We start from the raw sequence: 22,692 nt of genomic DNA, 5'->3' as shown, positions 1-22,692 counted from the left end.
GCAAAGCCTGTGGAAAGTGTCAGTCGTAGTGAGAATAGTGTTCCGTGTAGTTGTGACGGCATTCTGCAGAGGCCAAGCCAAATCGAACGTGAAGAAACTGTTAGTGTTAGTATGGTGGGGGCTTTGGTAACCTAGGTAGCTGAAGTGTTTCATGAGGTACCGTATCTAAGATTTATGTGGCATACAGGGAAAGCGGAAAACCATCTTCCGCTATGTCACAAAGCTGAAGGAAGTGTGTTGCGTCGTCGTGATAACCTGTCATTGAAAAGGATTGTGATGAAAAATTGGACGACGACAGCTGCAAAAGTCATTCAAGAACTAAATGACACTCTCGCGTACATTGTCAGCATCAAGTACGATTTGATGGCAATTGCAGCGCGAGGCGGAGTACCAAAAACACACATCAATGATGCAATTTCCCTTTACGTGAAAAAGTGATGCCGAAGCCGTAAGACCTGGGCTATGGAGCAATGGAAGACAGGCATTTGGCCGGACGAGTCGTGTTTCCCTCTGTTTCCAACTGCTGGACAAGGTTACGTCTGGCACGTATCGTCACAAGCGTACGACGTAGAATGCTTGCTGGCAAGAGTGAAACATGATGCGGGTTTGGTGAGGACCTGGGAAGTCGTATCGTGTTTTTTCCGTGGGCCTCATGGTTACTCTGCAAGATCCCATTACTGCCAGGTATTGGGACAATTTTTTCCCATCAATGATGATATGTCTCCCAGACATGAGGGTCCCTGTTAACTCGAATTTCCATGACTGGTTTTGTGAGCACGAGGATGTACTGTCGCATCTCGTCTGGCCATCAGGGTCACCAGATCGCAGTGTAACTGAGCTTTTATGGTCTATTTGGAATGTTGGAGAGGAGGCAGCTTGACTTCTACACACCACCACCATCGCCACCCGAACATCACACTATTTCGCAGGAAGAATGGTTTTCAAGGGAATCCCATACCATACAGCATCTCCATTTGTCTGTTCCGAGACGACTGGAAGCTATTTTGAATGCATACTGGCTTCCTATACCACATTAGGCATGCTAACATATTGAGTTTTAGTTGTTTCTGTATGCTTTATTCATATATAAAACGCAATTAGTAGTTTGCAGAAATGATATGTCTCAACTTTCGCAACCAAGCTTTACCATTCTTCAATGTGTGTGTGTGTGTGTGTGTGTGTGTGTGTGTGTGTGTGTGTGTGTGTGTGGGCGCGCTCGCGCGCGCGGGCGGACGGGGGGGGGGGCAGCATGTTTGCGAGAGAGGGGAGAGAGAGAGGGGTGGAGAGAGTGAGGAGGGAGAGAGAGGGGGGGGAGAGAGGCGGGAGAGAGAGGGGGGAGAGACAGAGGGGAGAGAAGAGAGGTGGGGGAGAGAGGGGGGAGAGAGAGGGAGGAGAGAGAGGGAGGAGAGAGAGGGGGGAGAGAGAGGGGGGAGAGAGAGGGGGCAGAGAGAGGGTGGAGAGAGGGGGTGGGAGAGAGGGGGGAGAGAGGGGGGAGAGAGGGGGGGAGAGAGGGGGAGAAAGAGGGGGAGAGATAGGGGGAAAGATAGGGGGAGAGAGGGGGGAGAAAGAGGGGGAGAGAGAGGGGGAGATAGGGGGAGAGAGGGGGGGAGAGAGGGGGAGATAGGGGGAGAGAGAGGGGGGGAGAGGTGGGAAGAGAGAGGGGGAGAGGGGGGGGAGAGGGGGGAAAGAGGGGGGAGAGAGAGGGGGAGAGAAGGGGGAGAGAGAGGGGGGAGAGAGAGTGGGGGTGAGAGGGGGGAGAGAGGGAGAGGTGGGAGAGAGATGGAGAGAGAGAGAGAGAGAGAGAGAGAGAGAGAGAGAGAGAGAGAGAGAGAGAGAGAGTATTGCTATGTTCTGTGGAAGATGGCAGAGGAGTTCTCCTTTATTTGTTGCATTTATTTCCCCTCTAGATGCTTCGATATGTATAGAGGGGCTTGCACCCTTTGTTGTTTTGCGTGGCACTATCACAGCACAGGCCTGCATTCATGTTTTAAGCACCTTCTTGCTTCCCACTCTTGAAGGGCAATTCGGGGATGGCGACTGCATCTTTCAACACGTTCGAACACCTATTCATAATGCACGTCCTGTGGCTGTGTGGTTACACGACAATAACATCCTTGTAATGGCCTGGCCTGCACAAAGTCCTGACCTGAATCCTATAGAATACCTTTGGGATGCTTTGGAACGCCGATTTCGTGTCAGGCCTCACCGACCGACATCGATACCTCTCCTCAGTGCAGCACTCACTGCTGCCATTCCCCAAGAACCTTCGAGCACCGTTTGAACGTATGCTTGCAAGAGTGGAAGCTGTGATCAAGGCTAAGGATGGGCCAACACCATATCGAATTCCAGCATTACCGGTGGAGGGCGCCACGAACTTGTAAGTTATTTTCAGCCAGGTGTCCGGATACTTTTGATCACATAGTGTATGTAGCATCACATGTCACAAGCTTCTGTTCTCTTGCTGTCGGTGATGTTAGTTGCTCACTTTTCACTTAGGGTATAATGCTACATTTCAAAAATGGTTCAAATGGCTCTGAGCACTATGGGACTCAACTGCTGTGGTTATCAGTCCCCTAGAACTTATTTCTCCTTGCCAGAAAATCATTTCGTGCTATTACCGGACTACCTTTTATATCTCCTTTCGGCTCGCCATCGTCAGGCGTTACGCTGTCCGAATATCAAAGGTTACGTCTTACCTCATTTTTTTGTATACTTCCACCAGCATCGACTCATTTAATTCGATTATACTCCATTAGCCTTAGCTCACTTTCGTTGGTGTTCCTCTTATAACCTCTTTTCAAGATAGTATTCATTCTGTCATACTGCTCAATTGATCTTAAGTTATCTCACCTTCCGCCTAACTGTCATAGTACTTGCAGTGGATCTTCATGCAATTTGCAAGTCCTATGTGATGGTCTGGATAGATGTCTGCCTATTACACATTACGAACCTCTTCAACTGTCGGCGGTCTCTGTCAGTCAACAGACGAGGTCGGCCTGTACGCTTTTGTGTTGTACGTGTCTCTTCACGTTTCCACTTCACTATCACATCGGAAACAGTGGACCTAGGGATGTTTAGGAGTGTGGCAATCTCGGTTACGGACGTATGACAAGTGACACCCCATCGCCTCAACACTTTCGAAGTCCGTGAGTTCCGCGGAGCGCCCCATTTTGCTCTCTCACGATATCTAATGACTACTGAGGTCGTTCATATGGAGTACCTGGCAGCAAAATGCACCTAATATGAAAAACGTATGATTTTATGGGTGTCCGGATGCTTTTGATCACATGGTTTAAGCAGGCTGGAGATTATACGGATAGGTAGGACAGCTAATGAAGAGTTAGTGAATCGAGTTGGAGATAGAATACTCTTAAGGGGCAATTCGACTGAAATAAGGCATCGGTTGAGACGACGCATCCTCAGGCGTCAAGGAATAGAAGTTTACTAAAGAACAGAAGCATGACTGGGTGGAAACTGGGAAAGGTGAAAGGATAAAAATTGTAGAGGGGAAACAAATGGATGAATAAAGTAAGCAGATTCAAATTGATGCAGATACCAGTAGCTACACAGAAATGGACAGGAGATACTATTGCGTAGATCTACATCAGACTAGCCATGTACTGAAGACTGGAACAACAACAACAACAACAGCAACAACAACAACAACTCAACTTTTCTCCAATATTTATCTGTTCTCAAGGTTTATACTTATGCGTGTTTGCAGCCCTTGTCGACTGACATTTGAAAAATTTGTGGCATCTTGGTTTCGAGCGCTGCTTCGATTCTGTGACTGGAATGCGCAATAGTCGTCCAGCGAAGCCTGGCGCTTAGGTAACCTGTTGGACACAGCCGCTGAGGGGCCAACAGGTCCCTCTCCTTTTAATCGGCTCCCTACTTGTTGCTACTTGGACGCAGTCCAACTGTTCTTGCACGCAGCCCAAAGAGAACGCCATTTCTGCTCACCGGGTCTAGAGGCCTCTGTCAGAATCTACTGATTCTGGAACAACGAACGCAACCGAGGACACTTTTTGAAACCCATTTTATCAATTATTTGTTTCTGTGGCCTTCCGCGATGTACAGAATGAACAGTAGGGGTGAAAGGCTACATCCTTGTCTTACATCCTTTTTAATACGAGCACTTCGTTCTTGGTCGCCCACTCTTATTGTTCCATCTTGGATGTTGTACATAGTGTATATGACCCGTCTCTCCCTGTAGCTTACTCCTACTTTTTTCAGCATTTCGAACATCTTGCACCATTTTACATTGTCAAAAGCTTTTTCCAGGTCGACAAATCCTATTAACGTGTATTGATTTTTCTTTAGTCTTGTTTCCTTTATCAGCCACAACGTCAGACTTGCCTCTCTCGTGCCTTTACTTCTCCTAAAGCCAAACTGATCGTCATCTAACGCATCCTCAATTTTCCTTTCCATTCTTCTGTATATTATTCTTGTAAGCAACTTGGATTCATGAGCTATTAGGCTGATTGTGCGGTAACTCTAGCACTTGTCAGCTCTTGCCGTCTTCGGAACTGTATGGACGATGCTTTTCCGAAAGTCAGATGGTATGTCGCCAGACTCATACGTTCTACACACCAACGTGAATAGTCGTCTATTGCCATTTCCTCCAATGATTTTAGAAATTCTGATGGAATGTTATCTATCCCTTCTCCCGTATTTGACCATAAGTCCTCCAAAGCTCTTTTAAATTCTGAATCTATACTGGATCCCCTATCTCTTCTAAATCGACTAATGAAGTATTTTGACATGAACTCTGGTAGACAAATATTCCATGCAACGGAAACTTAGTCCGTAACAAGTTATTACCAATAGTAATGTTCTCCAGAGACGTAGTCCTTAACAGCAATGCACAACTAGGAGTGTGGTGGTTCCAATAACAAGCTTGTTTACTAGCATGGTAGGCAATGGCCTTGCCGCAGCGAATGCACCGGTTCCCGTGATAAAACCTAAGTTAAGCGCAGTCAGACGTGGTCGGCACTTGGATGGGTAACCATCCAGGCCGCCATGCACTGTTGCCATTTTTCGGGGTGCATTCAGCCTCGTGATCCTAACTGAGGAGCTACTCGACCGAAGAGTAGCTGCTCCAGTCAACGAAAACCATCATAAAGACCAGGAGAGCGGTGTGCTGACCACACGCCCCTCCTATCTGCATTCCTCAGCTGAGGATGACACGGCGGTCGGATGGTCCTGATGGGCCACTTGTGGCCTGAAGATGGAATGCGTGCCTTACTAGCATGGTATGTTCCAGTATGCCATCTCTCAGCAGTCCACTGCACTGGCTGGTCACTTCATAACTGAGACTGTTGACTGCAGAACATGACTCTCGACTTACACCCCACTCCACCATGTCCTTACAGCCCATGGGACGCTGGTTCTAATATCATGCAGATGGCTGCACTGGGTCCCATGATCGGCTGACGCTGACAGAGATAACAAGCTCTTCACCCTTTGCCCTCCTAGCTAGGTGGCATCATCGCCTCCCCTGTTTGGTGTCTGCGGGTGGTGTGGCAAAGTAGTTCCTTCCGCAAAGGCGACCTCTGTTGAACAGCCGCCGAGACTTGTGTCGGTCCCTTGCCTGCGGATCAGGCAACCTGGAACACTCGGAACACGATGATGTGGGAAGCGATGTATCCAGCAGGTGTACCTGGAGGTTCCAACAGGTTGGTAACTGTTTTACTAAATAAATAAAGGGGTCACCCAGCATCAGTTGCAGATTGCCTGTCTAATGGCTTCCAGAAGCTACCAGAATTGATTTCAGTGTTTCATATAATTATTGATAGAACCTAAAAATTTAAAATGCTGTCATCACCTAGTCATTACGGGGCATTACTCTTACTTTGGAGGTTCAACACAGTAACACAAGTATTACTGTTCGAAACTATGTATATGTTTTGAGGCAGCAAAACTCATATACGCAAATAATCCGAACTACATTCATACAGTGTTTAGTCTACCTGAACTCGTCTCTGCGCCTTACTCAATCGTCCAGCGTCAGGCTTGTATCAATTTATCACTGCCAAGCACTCCACTCGAGGTTCTCCCACAACACGGAGTGACGGATAGAATGGAATAGAACACCAGTACTCGGGGGCTTGAGTCAGTGTGGGACTGCAGCTTACCCTGACATAAGCTATGTGTAGTCGACTCTGGATGATTGGAAGGTCAAGCCACGTCAAAAGAACTTCGAATTAATGGAAGTTCAATTTAACGGTAGCTTGACCACTGTGGAATCATGTAAAAGAGAAAATAAGATAGACGAAATACCTGTTATGCTGTAAAAAGTGGAAATTGATTCCACACAATGTAAAGTATGAAGCCATCCAGATGGGAACGAAAATGAATCCGCTAGATTTTAGTTACGCGGTAAATCACACAAATCCTGTAAACGGAAATAAATACTGTAGTTAGGGATTACAATTACGAACAACTTGAATTGGAACGGTAAGATAGATATTTTTGAACGGAAAGCAAATGAAAGGCTGTGGTTTACTGGCAGAACACTTACAAAATGTTACGGGTCTGCTGAAGAGACTGCTTACACTACGCTTGTCCTCCCTCTTCTGGCGTACAGCTGTGCGGTATGCGATTCACATCGGATAGGATTGGCGGGGCAGCGAAAAATTTCGAAGAAGGGCAGCTCGTTTAGTATTATCGCGGAATAAGGGAGTTAGTCCCACAGGTACGATACACGAGCTGGGGTGGTAATCATTTTTCAAATAGGCGTTTTTCGTTGCGGTAGAAGCTTCTTACAACATTTAAATCACCTTCTTTCTCCCAAAGGGTAAAAAATATTTTCTTAGCGCTCACATACATAAGGCGAAATGATCATCATAATAAAATCGGAGAAATCAGAGCACCGAAGGATAGGTTTCACTGTTCGTTTCTCCTATGCGCTTTTCCAGAGTGCAGCGGCAGAGAAATAGCTTGAAGGAGTTTCGATGAACCCTCTGCCAGGCAGTTAATTGTGACTTAACTGTGAATTACAGAGTAATCATGCAGTAGCAGCCCTAGGTAAGTGTACAGAAGTACAGTGTCGACACAAAATGGTCCAAATAGCTCTGAGCAATATGGGACTTAACATCTGAGGTCATCAGTCCCCTAGAACTTAGAACTACTTAAACCTAACTAACCTAAGGACATCACACACATCCATGCCCAAGGCAGGATTCGAACCTGCGACTGTAGCGGTAGCGGTGTTCCAGACTGAAGCGCCTAGAACCGATCGGCCACACCAGCCGGCAGTGTAGACACAGGTGCAGCTTCATTGCTAACTTAAAAAAAAAAAAAAAACAGTATTTTAGGATCTATTCGTTTACATTTCTGGGTGTGTGGCTAAATATTCGACCGTCATGGGGAAAAAATCATGTCAATGGAGTGCATTTCATGTACGTAAGAGAATTAACATCTTGAAAGCTTAGTCTTGCATTGACTGGTAACCGATCCCAGAACCTGCTTCCATCTGTACAAACAGATAATAAGGAGTATGATGAATTGTGGCTGAATGCTGTATGACACTCACCGCTCTTCGCTACTGAAGATTCTATGTTGCATACAATCAGCAGATCTGCGTATTTGCGAAGGCTACACATCGTGTAACAGAGTTACGTTTTGAAAATCTGGAAAAATCTAGAGGATAAAAATTTGAACGCGTACACATAAGGAACCTATAGCAGGAAATGCGAAATAAAGTTTATACAGGAGTATCCACTTTCTAGCCGTTCAGTAGGCTAAATGAAACAACAGAGTATTGTAGTTTGGAAAACGTTTATTGACGGTAGAGTGCAATCAAAACTGTAAATCGCATATGTGGCTTCACTATTGTAGAGTAATTGTTCAGTGCCGCCCATTGTGGCCGAGCGGTTGTAGGTGCTTCAGTCCCGAACCGCGCTGCTACTGTGGTCGTAGGTTCGAATCCTGCCTCGGGCATGGATGTGTGTGATGTGCTTCAGTTAGTTAGGTTTAAGTAGTTCTAAGTTCTAGGGGACTGATGACCTCAGAAGTTAAGTACCAAAGTCCTCAGAGCCATTTGAACCATTTGAATTGTTCAGTCTGATGACCAGTAACTACATATTGAGCAACGATGAACCTTGTTTTATCTGATTCTGTGTAAGATTCTGCACTCCCCTCTGATGTAGTAAACGGTATGAAGATGTATTTAATAAACTCAGCTTCCGCTCCACTACTTGTTCTGATCGTAATCCCGGAGGAAGTAGTCAAGAGGGGTGACGCTAGGGGAGCAACAGACCAAGGGACTGCCCATTATCCTGTGCCTGAACTTATCTGCCAGATATTCCCAGGCCAGAAGACCAAAGTTCGGTGGAGTACCGTCGTTCAGAAACCGCAAACGAGAGCACAACTGCAAAGGAAAGTCTTCCAGAAGTTCATGTAAGGCATTCTCTACAACATTCAAATACCATTCAATGATCTGGTGCGATGTGTGATCCAACAAGGTTATCTCAAAGAAATTCAGCACAAATGTTCATTGAGAACGTCACTCGGTCTTCTCGTAAAGGTAGTGCGTGGATTTTCAATAGCCTTATGGCGGCTGTAGGAACTTTATTTTATATGTTCAGCTTTAAGTTCCCTGTATCAAACCGTACAAATTTCTAAAACGTCGTTCTGTTAGGGCGTTTTAAAACGACACCCGTATCTGTCATGCAAGACGAATTGGCACTTGCTTCACTCGTTACGAGACGAAAGCTTTATGTGGGCGATACATATCAGTCATCCATTACATTGGAAATTACCTGGATTACAAAATCTGATACAGACTAAGTTATATTTGTTGAAGAAACCCAGGGCCTTACTACCAGTATCATACAGTATGTTGAAATCCTGGAACACCCGATGGCGCAATGTTAGTATCAGTTTTGCAGAGGACATGCGGCACCAATGAAACGATATCTCTTCAAAAATTCACTGTACTGTAAATGATGGTCATACAACTGAAGAATGCGTATTCCCAAGTGAAATGAAATCCTCTTCACTTTCAGAACCGGGTCGTAACTGTCATGACTGGTACATTCTGAACACGGGTGGTTCCAAGCTTTCGGTCGCTGCAAGGACTGCAATTTTTGATGACCAAACAGCGTGGGTATAACACGTTGTGTTACTAACAGAATCGGCCGTACAAACCGCTGAATTGCATGCCATTCATATATATGTATATATGACGTACCAGTCGCCAAAATCCTGGCATAAGCTGACTCGACAAGTGCTCTACAGTCTCTTATTTTTGAGCCCAACTGAAGAAACAACTGTTAACCTGTTGGCGCACGATGTACTGAGAGCCGAGAGGTCTCAGCAGAGTGAAACAACTGCGCCAACAGATTCATCCACAATGGATACTGGGACATGTTGGTGTTAAGGAGAACGAACGTGCAAAGCATCTGGCAAAAACAGTGCAGAATACTCTTCCTACCGACGTATCCCTATGGTACAGTGGTTTCCGAATAAAGTTAGTGGACATGGACCATAATATCAAAGTCTCGTGGTACTGGCCGATCCAGCAACAGGTTCTACGACACCGTCTGCTTCTCATCTCAGCGTTCTCGAGAAAGGAAATTGTTAATGTCAACACACTTCAACCAGGTCACATTAAATTATAAAGTATGCAAAAATTAGTTACAATTAATGCCTGCTTCATTGATGAGGACTTTGTACATATACTAATGGATTGTGATAAACACGACCAACCTAAAAAAATTTACACTCTACAATATTTAAAAAACTTAGGATTACTTTTCTCTTAAAGTTGACAATAAAAGTATGTTTAAGATTTTTTTTGACTTATCTGACTTCCATGAAGATCATCTGTGGAAGATACATTAGCATATTCGTTTTTCTTTATAAACATTTATTGCGTATTCATGTTTTCTGACATCATCTACGACCTGGAGGTTCTACTAACTATGGATCTGCTGCAACGAAAATTACATCTAATATCATCTAATATAATCTGGGAAAGAAAGATGAAAATTTTGAGATGTGGACGTGGCGAAGGCTGGAAAGATTAAGTCGGATGGATGGGGTGAAAAAAAATGGAGAGATACTGAGTACAGTGGCAGAGCTGTGACAGTGAACGTAAACTTAGAAGGCAAAGGAACTGGATACGAGATATATTGCGAAAGAAAGATGGGCATAGGAAGACGTGCGGAAGGGAACAGGCGAAGAAGCTGGAAGAGATTTCTGGTTCAGACGATGTACTGGACGCCAGCGTTAGAAAGGAAGCGATGGACTTCCGGAAAGGAAATGCGAAGGATCCGCTACTACAGCAGAAAAATGTCAACGGTCTGGGTTTCCTCAGGAGAATTCCAATGCAGCTCAGACTTGATTTATTTTCTCCGGAATTAGTTTTTTGCCACCATTCTTCCTTAGGCTCTAGAGCATGGATACTACGGCAGTTGCCGGCCGGAGTGGCCGTGCGGTTCTAGGCGCTACAGTCCGGAACCGAGCGACCATTACGGTCACAAGTTCGAATCCTGCCTCGGGCATGGATGTGTGTGATGTCCTTAGGTTAGTTAGGTTTAATTAGTTCAAAGTTCTAGGCGACTGATGACCTCAGAAGTTAAGTCGTATAGTGCTCAGAGCCATTTGAACCATTTTGAACTATGACAGTTACTTTCTTTCTTTCTTCCTTTTGCTGTTGCCTTGTCCCGCGGTTTCGCAGGGTCGGCACGGTTAGGAACGGATTTAGCGAGGTTAGTTTTAAGGGGTGGCAGGATGCCCTTCCTGCCGCCACCCCGTACTCCCCCCCCCCTCCCCCGCTCCAGGATGGAATTAGTGTACCCCAATTGTCTGCGTCTAGAGTAATCCATGGAATAGTGCGAACGTGTTCAGTTGTCTGCGAGTCGTGTAACTGAGGCGGAATGTGGAGACTACCCCGGTATTCACCTAGCAGGATGTGGAAAACCGCCTAAAAACCACATTCAGGCTGGCCGACACACCGGCCGCCGTCGGTAATCCGTCAGGCGGATTCGATCCGGGGTCGGCGCGCCTACCCGAGTCCAGGAAGCATCGCATTAGCGCTCTCGGTTAACCTGGCGGGTCAGATACTAGGACAGCCACTGCTTTCGGAAATTGATCGGCGATACTGTAATCGAACACTAGAGGTTATTGAACTTCCTGGCAGATTAAAACCGTGTGCCGGACCGAGATTCGAACTCGGGATCTTTAAGGTAGTAGACGAGGTACTGGCAGACGTAAAGTTGTGACGATGGGACGTGAGTCGTGCTCGGGTAGCTCAGTCGGTAGAGCACTTGCCCACGAAAGGCAAAGGTCCCGCGTTCGAGTCTCCGCCCGGCACACAGTTTTGATCTGCCAGGAAGGTTCATATCAGCACACACTCCGATGCAGAGTGAAAAATTTTATTCTACTACAGGTTATTTGTTCCTGTTTAAGTGCAATACTTTACCTCCACTGAAGTGTCTACTGCCGTTCCCTGATCAACAGCTGATCCTCTGCAGGTCCCACTAAACTTTTATTCACGCGACAGAACGCCCGGCACTGGTGGCGTACAGAGCCCCGCAGACAGCCGACCTGTTGGACACATGGAGCAGCGCAGCGCCACAGGTTTCAGTACGCTGTGGGCTCGTCGGCGATGGGCCGGCTCCTCTCTTATCTGGAGGCTACTTGTTGCTATAACGTGGCAAACGTCCAACTGGGCCTCTCTCCAAGCCGGAGGAAAAGCTACAGGTTGCAACCGCCGCCTCCAGTGTGTGCCAGAGGGCAATTACTGGCCGCTGGTTTCCGGAAATCTGGTGTCTTGGTGTACGCAGGCGAGCTTTGCACCATTCCAGGAGCATGTGTATTGAATATTAAGGTAAAAGAATGGTAACCGGCAACTGATAGTAACTTAAAGAAACCTGCGCTCCAAAAATTTCTTTCCTAAGTAATACTAACAACAAAAGACTGTAACGTAACACCATATCTAAAATCATTATATGAGTAAATTATGTATACATGAAACAAACATATACACTACTGGCCATTAAAATTGCTACACCAAGAAGAAATGCAGATGATAAACGCGTATTAATTGGACAAATATATTACACCAGAACTGACATGTGATTACATTTTCACGCCATTTGGGTGCAAAGATCCTGAGAAATCAGTACCCAGAACAACCACCTCCGGCCGTAATAACAGCCTTGGTACGACTGGGCATTGAGTCAAACAGAGCTTGAATGGCGTCTACAGCTACAGCTGCCTATGAAGTTTCAACACGAGACCACAGTTCATCAAAAGTAGTGACTGGCGTATTGTGACGAGACAGTTGCTCTGTCACCATCGACCAGACGTTTTCAATTTGTAGGAGATCTGCAGAATGTGCAGGCCAGGGCTGCAGTCGAACACTTTCTGTATCCAGAAAGGCCCGTACAGGACCTGCAACATGCGGTCGTGCATTATCCTGCTGAAACGTAGGGTTTCGCAGGGATCGAATGAAGGGTAGCGCCACGGTTCGTAACACATCTCAAATATAACGTCCACTGTTCAAAGTGCTGTCAATGTGAACAAGAGGTGACCGAGACGTGTAACCAATGGCACCCCATACCATCACGCCGGGTGATACGCCAGTATGGCGATGACGAATACACGTTTCCAATGTGCGTTCACTGCGATGTCGCCAAACACGGATGCGACCATCATGTTGCTGTAAACAGAACCTGGATTCATCCGAAAAAATGGCATTTTGCCATTCGTGCACCCAAGTTCGTCGTTGAGTACATCATCGCAGGCGCTCCTGTCTGTGATGCAGCGTCAAGGGTAACGGCGGCCAAGGTCTCCGAGCTGATAGTCCATGCTGCTGCAAACGTCGTCGAACTGCTAGTGCAGATGGTGGTTGTTTGCAAACGTCTCCATCTGTTGTCTCAGGGATCGAGACGTGGCTGCTCGATCCGTTACAGCCATGCGGATAAGATGCCTGTCATCTCGACTGCTAGTGATACGAGGCCGTTGGGATCCACCACGGCGTTCCGTATTACCCTCCTGCACCCACCGATTCCATATTCTGCTAACAGTCATTGGATCTCGACCAACGCGAGCAGAAATGTCGCGATACGATAAACCGCAATCGCGGTAGGCTACAATCCGACCATTATCGAAGTCGGAAACGTGATGGTACGCATTTCTCCTCCTTACACGAGGCATCACAACAACGTTTCACCAGGCAACGCCGGTCAACTGCTGTTTGTGTATGAGAAATCGGTTGGATACTTTCCTCATGTCAGCACGTTGTAGGTGTCGCCACTGGCGCCAATCTTGTGTGAATGCTCTGAAAAGCTAATCATTTCCATATCACATCATCTTCTTCCTGTCGGTAAAATTTCGCGTCTGTAGCACACATCTTCGTGGTGTAGCAATTTTATTGGCCAGTAGCGTATTAGAGGTCACTGAACATGCTTCAGAAATAAAAAGATGCGAAATCCGGCGGGCACAAAACAAACAGTCTTTCATTTAGACTCACAGAAGGGACCACACCTCCAAGAATTTGGATACCTGTTGCTTACTATTTTCATGTTCTATGATTTCAAGGGAGTGATCTAACATTTGGATTTATTCCTTAGCCTCAGGCACTGTCTACTCGTACACGAAGTTGGCCGTCCACTTATAATAAAAATATTCACGGTGTGGGAGGGGGGGGGGGGGGGGGTGCAGATGGCGCTGGACACTTTTCGAAGACAGAAAGGGGAAGTGGGTTGGAAAACGTTATGAGTCACTTTTCTAAATCACTTAATCGCGATGGCTGGGTGATTCCCTCGTACATGGCCCAGACGTTTTCATCCTCTATCCCTCTAGAATTGTAGAATTGTAATAGGTTAGTCGGGTCAACGGAAGGAAGCGTCCGGTTCCACCCGTCACCATTGACCCATGACGTAAGGGTGTTGTGGTGTGTGACGTCATTGCGGCGCGGACTTTATGCGTTGGTTGTGTTTGTAGATGTCGTCTTGTTGTGTTTGATGGAGCCTTCGGTTTGTGTGTGTGTGTGTGTGTGTGTGTGTGTGTGTGTGTGTGTGTGTGGTTCAAATGTTTCAAATGGCTCTGAGCACTATGGGACTTAACATCTTAGGTCATCAGTCCCCTAGGACTTAGAACTACTTAAACCTAACTAACCGAAGCACATAACACACATCAATGTTCGAGGCAGGATTCGAACCTGCGACCGTAGCAGTCACGCGGTTCCGGACTTAAGTGCCTAGAACCGCACGGCCACCGCGGCCGGCTGTGTGTGTGTGTGTGTGTGTGTGTGTGTGTGTGTGTGTGTGTGTGTGTGTTTTATGTATTGTATGTAGGGATGTTTGGCTTTTGGAGGTGTTGTTGTTTTAGTTATGTTTTTCGTAGTTGCAGGCGTTGGTTTTTTTTCGGATCAATAGTTATGGTTGACCTATACTGGTCAAGGGAAATAACTGATTCCTATTTTCGTAGTTTTATGTGTAGGTATTGCTTTGGTATCGTCAGATGTGGTCAAGGGAAATGTCTGATTCCAATTTTCGATGCCTTTGCGTTGGTATCGTCAGCTGCGGTCAAGAGGAGTGTCCGATTTCATAGATTTTGTAATTATGGTTTTTGTTCGTCATTGTGTTTGGTAATGTTATATTTAGCTTGTCCCCTCCCTAAAACCCGTAATTTCCCGTGGTTGGCCCGTTAGTTTGATTGTATTTTTGTAGCGAGATGTTATTGTCTTATTTATACGTATTTTCGTGTTTGTTCCCGTATGCGTGTAGTGATATAATAGGCGCCATATTGGAGACGCTTAAAATAGCCATTTCTGCCGTATTGATGACGCCATGATTCAAAGCAGACGGGTGGAATCGGGCACTTCCGTAATCCCTGTTAGTCAAAACAGGGCGTCAAATGTAATCTACCTTTACTACTCGTCGTTCGCACTCACTGTACAATGCTATTGCATGAGACCGGTGATCGGAGATGATGAAGGTGGTATGGGAGTTGAGGGAAATATAGAAGGGTAAGGAATGTAAATCACGAAAACAACAGCGATGCTGATGTCTCAACTTATGGCATTTGACTGATGAACAGTTACGTTTTTGTGTTAGTTTCTTGCAGGTAAGTATTGTTTGTAGGCTATCCTCGATGCTATTCAAGCTGTCTATTGAGGAAGCGGCAAGGAAACCGAGGAGTAATCTGGAAATGGAATCAGAGTCAGGGCGAAAACATAAAAACTGTGATACTGTAACTGTGAATCGTGTCAGGGAAGGCAAAGGACTTGGGAGGATGTTGTTGTTGTTGTGGTCTTCAGTCCTGAGACTGGTTTGATGCAGCTCTCCATGCTACTCTATCCTGTGCAAGCTTTTTCATCTCCCAGTACCTACTGCAACCTACATCCTTCTGAATCTGCTTAGTGTATTCATCTCTTGGTCTCCCTCTACGATTTTTACCCTCCACGCTGCCCTCCAATACTAAATTGGTGATCCCTTGATGCCTCAGAACATGTCCTACCAACCGATCCCTTCTTCTGGTCAAGTTGTGCCACAAACTTCTCTTCTCCCCAATCCTATTCAATACTTCCCCATTAGTTATGTGATCTACCCATCTAATCTTCAGCATTCTTCTGTAGCACCACATTTCGAAAGCTTCTATTCTCTTCTTGTCCAAACTATTTATCGTCCATGTCTCACTTCCATACATGGCTACACTCCATACGAATACTTTCAGAAATGACTTCCTGACACTTAAATCTATACTGGATGTTAACAAATTTCTCTTCTTCAGAAACGCTTTCCTTGCCATTGCCAGCCTACATTTTATATCCTCTCTACTTCGACCATCATCAGTTATTTTGCTCCCCAAATAGCAAAACTCCTTTACTACTTTAAGTGTCTCATTTCCTAATCTAATACCCTCAACATCACCCGACTTAATTCGACTACATTCCATTATCTTCGTTTTGCTTTTGTTGATGTTCATCTTATATCCTCCCTTCAAGACACCATCCATTCCGTTCAACTGCTCTTCCAAGTCCTTTGCTGTCTCTGACAGAATTACAATGTCATCGGCGAACCTCAAAGTTTTTATTTCTTCTCCATGGACTTTAATACCTACTCCGAATTTTTCTTTTGTTTCCTTTACTGCTTGCTCAATATACAGATTGAACAACATCGGGGAGAGGCTACAACCCTGTCTTACTCCCTTCCCAACCACTGCTTCCCTTTCATGTCCCTCGACTCTTATAACTGCCATCTGGTTTCTGTACAAATTGTAAATAGTCTTTCGCTCCCTGTATTTTACCCCTGACACCTTTAGAATTTGAAAGAGAGTATTCCAGTCAACATTGTCAAAAGCTTTCTCTAAGTCTACAAATGCTAGAAACGTAGGTTTGCCTTTCCTTAATCTTTCTTCTAAGATAAGTCGTAAGGTCAGTATTGCCTCACGTGTTCCAGTGTTTCTACGGAATCCAAACTGATCTTCCCCGAGGTTGGCTTCTACTAGTTTTTCCATTCGTCTGTAAAGAATTCGTGTTAGTATTTTGCAGCTGTGACTTATTAAGCTGATAGTTCGGTAATTTTCACATCTGTCAACACCTGCTTTCTTTGGGATTGGAATTATTATATTCTTCTTGAAGTCTGAGGGTATTTCGCCTGTTTCATACATCTTGCTCACCAGATGGTAGAGTTTTGTCAGGACTGGCTCTCCCACGGCCGTCAGTAGTTCCAATGGAATATTGTCTACTCCGGGGGCCTTGTTTCGACTCAGGTCTTTCAGTGCTCTGTCAAACTCTTCACGCAGTATCATATCTCCCATTTCATCTTCATCTACATCCTCTTCCATTTCCATAATATTGTCCTCAAGTACATCGCCCTTGTATAGACCCTCTATATACTCCTTCCACCTTTCTGCTTTCCCTTCTTTGCTTAGAACTGGGTTTCCATCTGAGCTCTTGATATTCATACAAGTCGTTCTCTTATCTCCAAAGGACTCTTTAATTTTAATTTTAATTGGGAGGATAGTTGAATGGAAATGATAGCTGCCTGGTAGCGCCTAGGTTATAAGGTGAACATCAACACAAATCAGACGACGTGAACCGTTAGGCCAGTGTATCCGGTGATGCAGGTGTAATTCTCGTTGCTTTCACACATAGTCGCTTACGAGCCTGGCGTACTCGTTCAAGACGGTCGAATACACCACACTGTTTTAACACTGGATATCAGGAGAAAAAGTCGTGCTGATATAACATGAGCGGTTGCAACGCTCGTTGCTTTCACAAAACAACAAGTAAATTATCCTTGTAGTTGGTCGCTGTGCACAAGGACAATGCCAACACGTTAAGATAAACAAGTTTGGTATACGACATGTTATATTATTTTTAATGGGTTGCGTAACCAGGACAAGTTGCAGGGCAGATTAAAGAATCTTGAAATCTAAGTCACGACTGAGATTAACAGATATTTGCAATTGCCCTCGAAAGTCAAAGGTCCCGAGTTCGAGTCTCGGTCCGACACACAGTATTAATCTGCAGGATTCTAATTCTGCATCCCCGCGGCTGTGGCTAAGCCATGTCTCCGCAGTACCCTTTCTTCCAGGTGTGCTAGTTCTGCAACGTTCGCACTTCTGTGAAGTTTGGAAGGTAGGAGAGAGGTATTGGCAGAAGTGAAGCTGCGAGTACGGGGCGTGAGTCGTGCTTGGCTAGCTCAGATGGTAGAGCACTTGCCCGCCAAAGGCAAAGGTCCAGAATTCGAGTCTCGGTACGGCACACAGTTTCAATCTACCAGGAAGTTTCAGATATTTACACTGTTAAGCCAGAACATCATGACCACCGACTTATTATCGATATAAACCCGTCGATGTGTTGGCACCATCACCTAGCGAGGATGGTTCAAATGGCTCTGAGCACTATGGGACTTAACATCTATGGTCATCAGTCCCCTAGAACTTAGAACTACTTAAACCTAATTAACCTAAGGACAGAACACAACACCCAGTCATCACGAGGTAGAGAAAATCTCTGACCCCGCCGGGAATCGAACCCGGGAACCCGGGCGTGAGAAGCGAGAACGCTACCGCACGACCACGAGCTGCGGACACATAGCGAGGAATGATTGGTAGTAAGACACAAGCAAGATACATATAATAAGTTTGTTTGTGTGGCCATCCTCCGCAGCAAGCATATCTATACTTGTTTTGTAAATAAAACTGCCTTTTCCTGCTGCTAGTTTCATTATTTATCCCATACGCGTTTCGCCTTCTCTTGTTCTAAGGCATCATCAGTGGGACCTATAACGATACAGTGTTGTTAGTTATAGATTATCAAACAGTTCACTTCACGATTTTTTGTAGAAAAGTAATTACGTAAGATTTGCTGATCTGCGTTTTCTCGCATCTGGTATGCACGTCGCACTACCACTTGTATCACTGCCATATTCTCGCCTTCCACACACTGTTCAACAATGTTTCTCACTCTTTTTGTGGTGGACTATTGTTCTTTCGTCACTCAATACAACTATTTCATCGCACACTGTTTTTCACAGCGTAAATATTGCGACTCCATTACGTGTTTCATTTTCTTTGGTATGTTTACCTATTTGTCGCCAACCTAACGAAGTATATGTTCGATACTAACTTCTATTTATGATGTTTATAACGTGTGTATGTATGTATGTATGTGTGTGTGTGTGTGAGTGTGTGTGAGAGAGAGAGAGAGAGAGAGAGAGAGAGAGGGGGGGGTGGATGGAGCCGACGATGAAAGTGGTAGTGCGACCTCCAGACCAGATATGAGAAAAGGCAGATAAGCAAATCGTAAGTAATTACTTTTCTACAAAAAATCGCGAAGTGAACTGTTTGATAATCTATCACTAACAACACTGTATCGTTATAGGTCCCACTGATGATGCCTTATAACAAGAGAAGGCGAAACGCGTATGTGATAAATAAAGTAACTAGCAGCAGGAAAAGGCAGTTTTATTTACAAAACAAGGCACATATAGTTTCAATGAGCCTGCTGTCCGTGTGTAGAATGAGGAAGCTCTATCTACCTGGCCCAGTAGCTCGGTAGAGAAGTTTCGGAATCTACACGACTTCTCGGTGTTCGAGGAATCCTGTACTTAGTGTCTCGGTGAAACCCAGGGGAAACCACTCCCAGACGTCTTGGGCTTTGGGGCCACCCCTCATTACAGACGTCGGACGTCGTAGGCTGGTGAAACAAGAAAGGCGGTGAACTCTGGCTGAAATAACACCGGACTTTAATTCTTGGTGGCGTACAAGCGTATGTGAACACACAATGCACTGAAGTCGTAGCGATGGACGTCTGCAGCCGAAGACCTGTGCATATAGCAATGTTACCACACGACATCGGCAGCTACGACTGAAGTGGACACGTAACCATCATCACTGAACGTTGGCGCAACGGCCGATTGTTTCATGGTCTGATGAACCCCCATACTTCATCCTGCCGACGGGAGGGCTGGAACCCGTCATCATCCAGGGGAACAACCCATTGAGACAAGCCGGCGACGGTTCCATTATGCTCTGGGGAACATTCACGTCGGCACCCACGGGTCGAGTGAAGATCGTGCAAGGCACCATGACGCCTAATGAGTATCGTTTACTGATTGCAGACTACGTACGCCCCATCATGACAGTCATGTTTTGTTAAATCCAGCCTAGTCGTCAAATGTGGGGTGTCTAGGAAACCTGCTTTCTCGTATCGCTACGCAACATTCACACAAATCGTATTATGAGTTCTAATATAAAAGGAAGAGATTACAATACTTTGACCATTACACAGAAGTGCCGCAAGCAAAGGGTGACACGCAAAATAAACCATGTTCTTCATTACAAGCAATTCCCAAGGCCGTGTTCCATAGATTGTAGAAGCAAAGTAACTCGTGTCGACGCTACCATAGAACTTGCTAATGTTGAAGCTAGTCTTCAACTGGGCCGCGACCAGTCGGGCGCTGCCTTATGTCCTCTTCGCATATGTGCCACTACTGTTGTGTTGTCGTCCTGGAGAGGGGCCGGTCAGCATGCGACTGGCTGACCTCTTCTCACAGCCATTTCTTCTCTATCGTTCTCGAGTGGAGGGCCAGAGCTTGACTTTATGCCTAACATGTTTCCAGACGGCAGTGGTATTTTTCAACAATATAGTGCGCCATGTCACAAGGTCCAAGAATGTGATGGAGTAGTTGGAGGAACAAGACAACATGGCAGCAGAGGTCATCGCCCTCTCCCCGGAACTTACGGGAATTTGTAGACGTGGTGCCAACATTGACCTGCGCCTCATTGCTTCCATTCCACGAAGCGTCACAGCTGTTATCCGTGCCAAAGGTGGACATATCGGATATTAGGTAGGTGAAACTGTGTGCCCCACCGAGGCTCGAACTCGGGACCTTTGCCTTTCGCGGGCAGGTGCTCTACCAACTGAACTGCCCAAGCACGACTCACGACCCGCCCTCACATCTTCAATTCTGCCAGTGCCTCGTCTCCTACCTTCCAAACTTCACAGAAGCTCTTCTACGAAAGTTTCCGAGTTCGAGTCTCGGTCAGGCACACAGTTTTAATCTGCCAGGAAGTTTCATACTAGCGGTCACTCCGCTGCAGAGTGAAAATCTCATTCTATTAGGTCGGTGATCATAATGTTCTGCCTGCTCAGTGTATTTGTTCTAATGACTGACATAAACCATAATGACACTAATAAAGGTCAGAGTTTTGTATAATTAAAATTTAATTACGAAATAACGCTAACACAGTGGGAGGTATCAAAAACTGTGCAAGGCTATTTGCACCAATATCTGCTATCAGGTTTGCTCGCCTGATCAGAGTCGACATTACAATAAGAAGGCACAAATAGAAGCAAAATAAGCAACACAAGTTGTGCGGGGAAGTAAGCTAGTGACGAGCTGCACAAAATGGAAATGAGCGTATGGCTTCAGTGGCCGGGAGTTCCCAGTGCCTCCAAGTGCAGGTCTATTTGAGTGCGACGACCTGCGCGTCGACAATGGGGATGAAATGTTGATGAGGACAGCACAACACCCATTCCCTGTGGGAAGAAAATCTCCTTCCCCAGCCAGGAATCTAACCCGAGCCCCTGTGCGTGGCAATCCAATGCACTGACCATTCAGCTAATGGGGCGGACGACGAGTTGCACAGAATGGGGCTACCACAGTTATGCTTTACATTAATGTCATGCTCTCTATCGCCTCAGAGCAGAACGCTCTCCCCATGATGGCACGAAAAGGAATGCCCAGAATACAAGTTCACGGCCATCAAATCTGTACTCTCCAAAAAACTATACACGGAGGTGATGCAGCGGCCGATGTGACAGGACAGAATTGTTGCGGAGCTCGTGGAAAAGCAGGGGAAAGCCCGCCTTACTTCCTCTTTATATGTACAAGACACCCATGTTTGAACACGAAGTTGACACTTGGCCGAGGCGGTGGCTTCATGATCGGCCAAGATAACATGTGCAGGACTTTGTCGGGGACGACGCAGTACTATTGGCTGAAGCAAAAATTTTAGAGCGAATACAAATGACTCCTCCAGACTGGTCGGGAGACCAAAGGAGACCCCAGTCAGATACAGTGTCAATTTTTCTGCGAAGACAGGAGCCTAATGAAATCAGAATCATATTAATACCGTCAGTTGCGCACGGGCGTTGATATAGATCAACGGAGACAGATCAAAATGTGTGCCCCGACCGGGACTCGAACCCGGGATCTCCTGCTTACATGGTAGACGCTCTATCCATCTGAGCCACCGAGGGCACAGATGATAGCGCGACTGCAGGGACTATCTCGCGCACACCTCCCGCGAGACCCACATTCTCACCTTGAATGTCAACACACTACATTCGTAGTGTCGCACACGAACACACTCATTACTCGTGGAAGACATTATTACAAGTGCCGTAAGAGTTCGGGGAATATATGTGCATCCACACAGAAGAAGAAGGTCATGGCCGGTATTGCCAGAACTATATATTTATATGGATATGGTGTCTGATCTTTCGGACAGGTCCGAAAGAACAGACACCATATCCGTATAAGGAGGCTAATGGGGCGCTTCTAATGGCACACAACCCACCTAGGAGGGGTTCAAAATGGCTCTGAGCACTATGGGACTTAACTGCTGAGGTCATCAGTCCCCTAGAACTTTGAACTACTTAAACCCAGCTAACCTAAGAACATCACTCACAGCCATGCCCGAGGCAGGATTCGAACCTGCGACCGTAGGGGTCGCGCGATTCTAGACTGAAGCGCCTAGGACCGCTCGGCCACTTCGGCCGGCATTAGGAGGGAACAAAGCTGCTTTCTCAGACATACCGCTCCAGTATACTCACTAGATGACTGTGAAATAACGGCAGAAAAGTAAAGTAATATCGCATAGGGATTTGTGACAGTAACTTCACATTGTGACAATAACGTCAAAATGCAAAGTGAATAGTTGGGTGTAGTCGAATTAAATTAGGTGATGCTTACTGAATGAGACCAGGATATGACTTCTGCTATTTGAGCAAGAAAATATTTGACAGTGATCGAAGTACGGAGGATGTAACATGTGAACTGGCAATAGCACGTGAAACGTCCCCTTAGAAAAATTAGTGAATTACTGTTCGGATAAACCACTTACGTTATTTGATTTTCAAACAGCTGAGCAAAACTGAATGTACTCAGACATTTCTCTCTTTACTTATTCTCATCATCACTAAACTAACACACAATA

General features: G+C 45.8%; 1 non-coding gene across 1 annotated transcript; it reads right to left on the bottom strand.

Moving 5' to 3' along the window:
• Nucleotides 1-21,659: 21,659 nt before the first annotated feature.
• On the bottom strand, nt 21,660-21,734 carry Trnat-ugu (transfer RNA threonine (anticodon UGU)). The gene has a single exon. It is a non-coding gene; the product is annotated as a tRNA-Thr (tRNA).
• Between the last annotated feature and the right edge of the window lie 958 nt (nt 21,735-22,692).

Source organism: Schistocerca serialis, chromosome 12 (assembly GCF_023864345.2).
Source record: "Schistocerca serialis cubense isolate TAMUIC-IGC-003099 chromosome 12, iqSchSeri2.2, whole genome shotgun sequence".
Classification (NCBI taxonomy): Eukaryota; Metazoa; Arthropoda; class Insecta; order Orthoptera; family Acrididae; genus Schistocerca; species Schistocerca serialis.
This window is presented reverse-complemented; position numbering and strand designations above follow the sequence as displayed.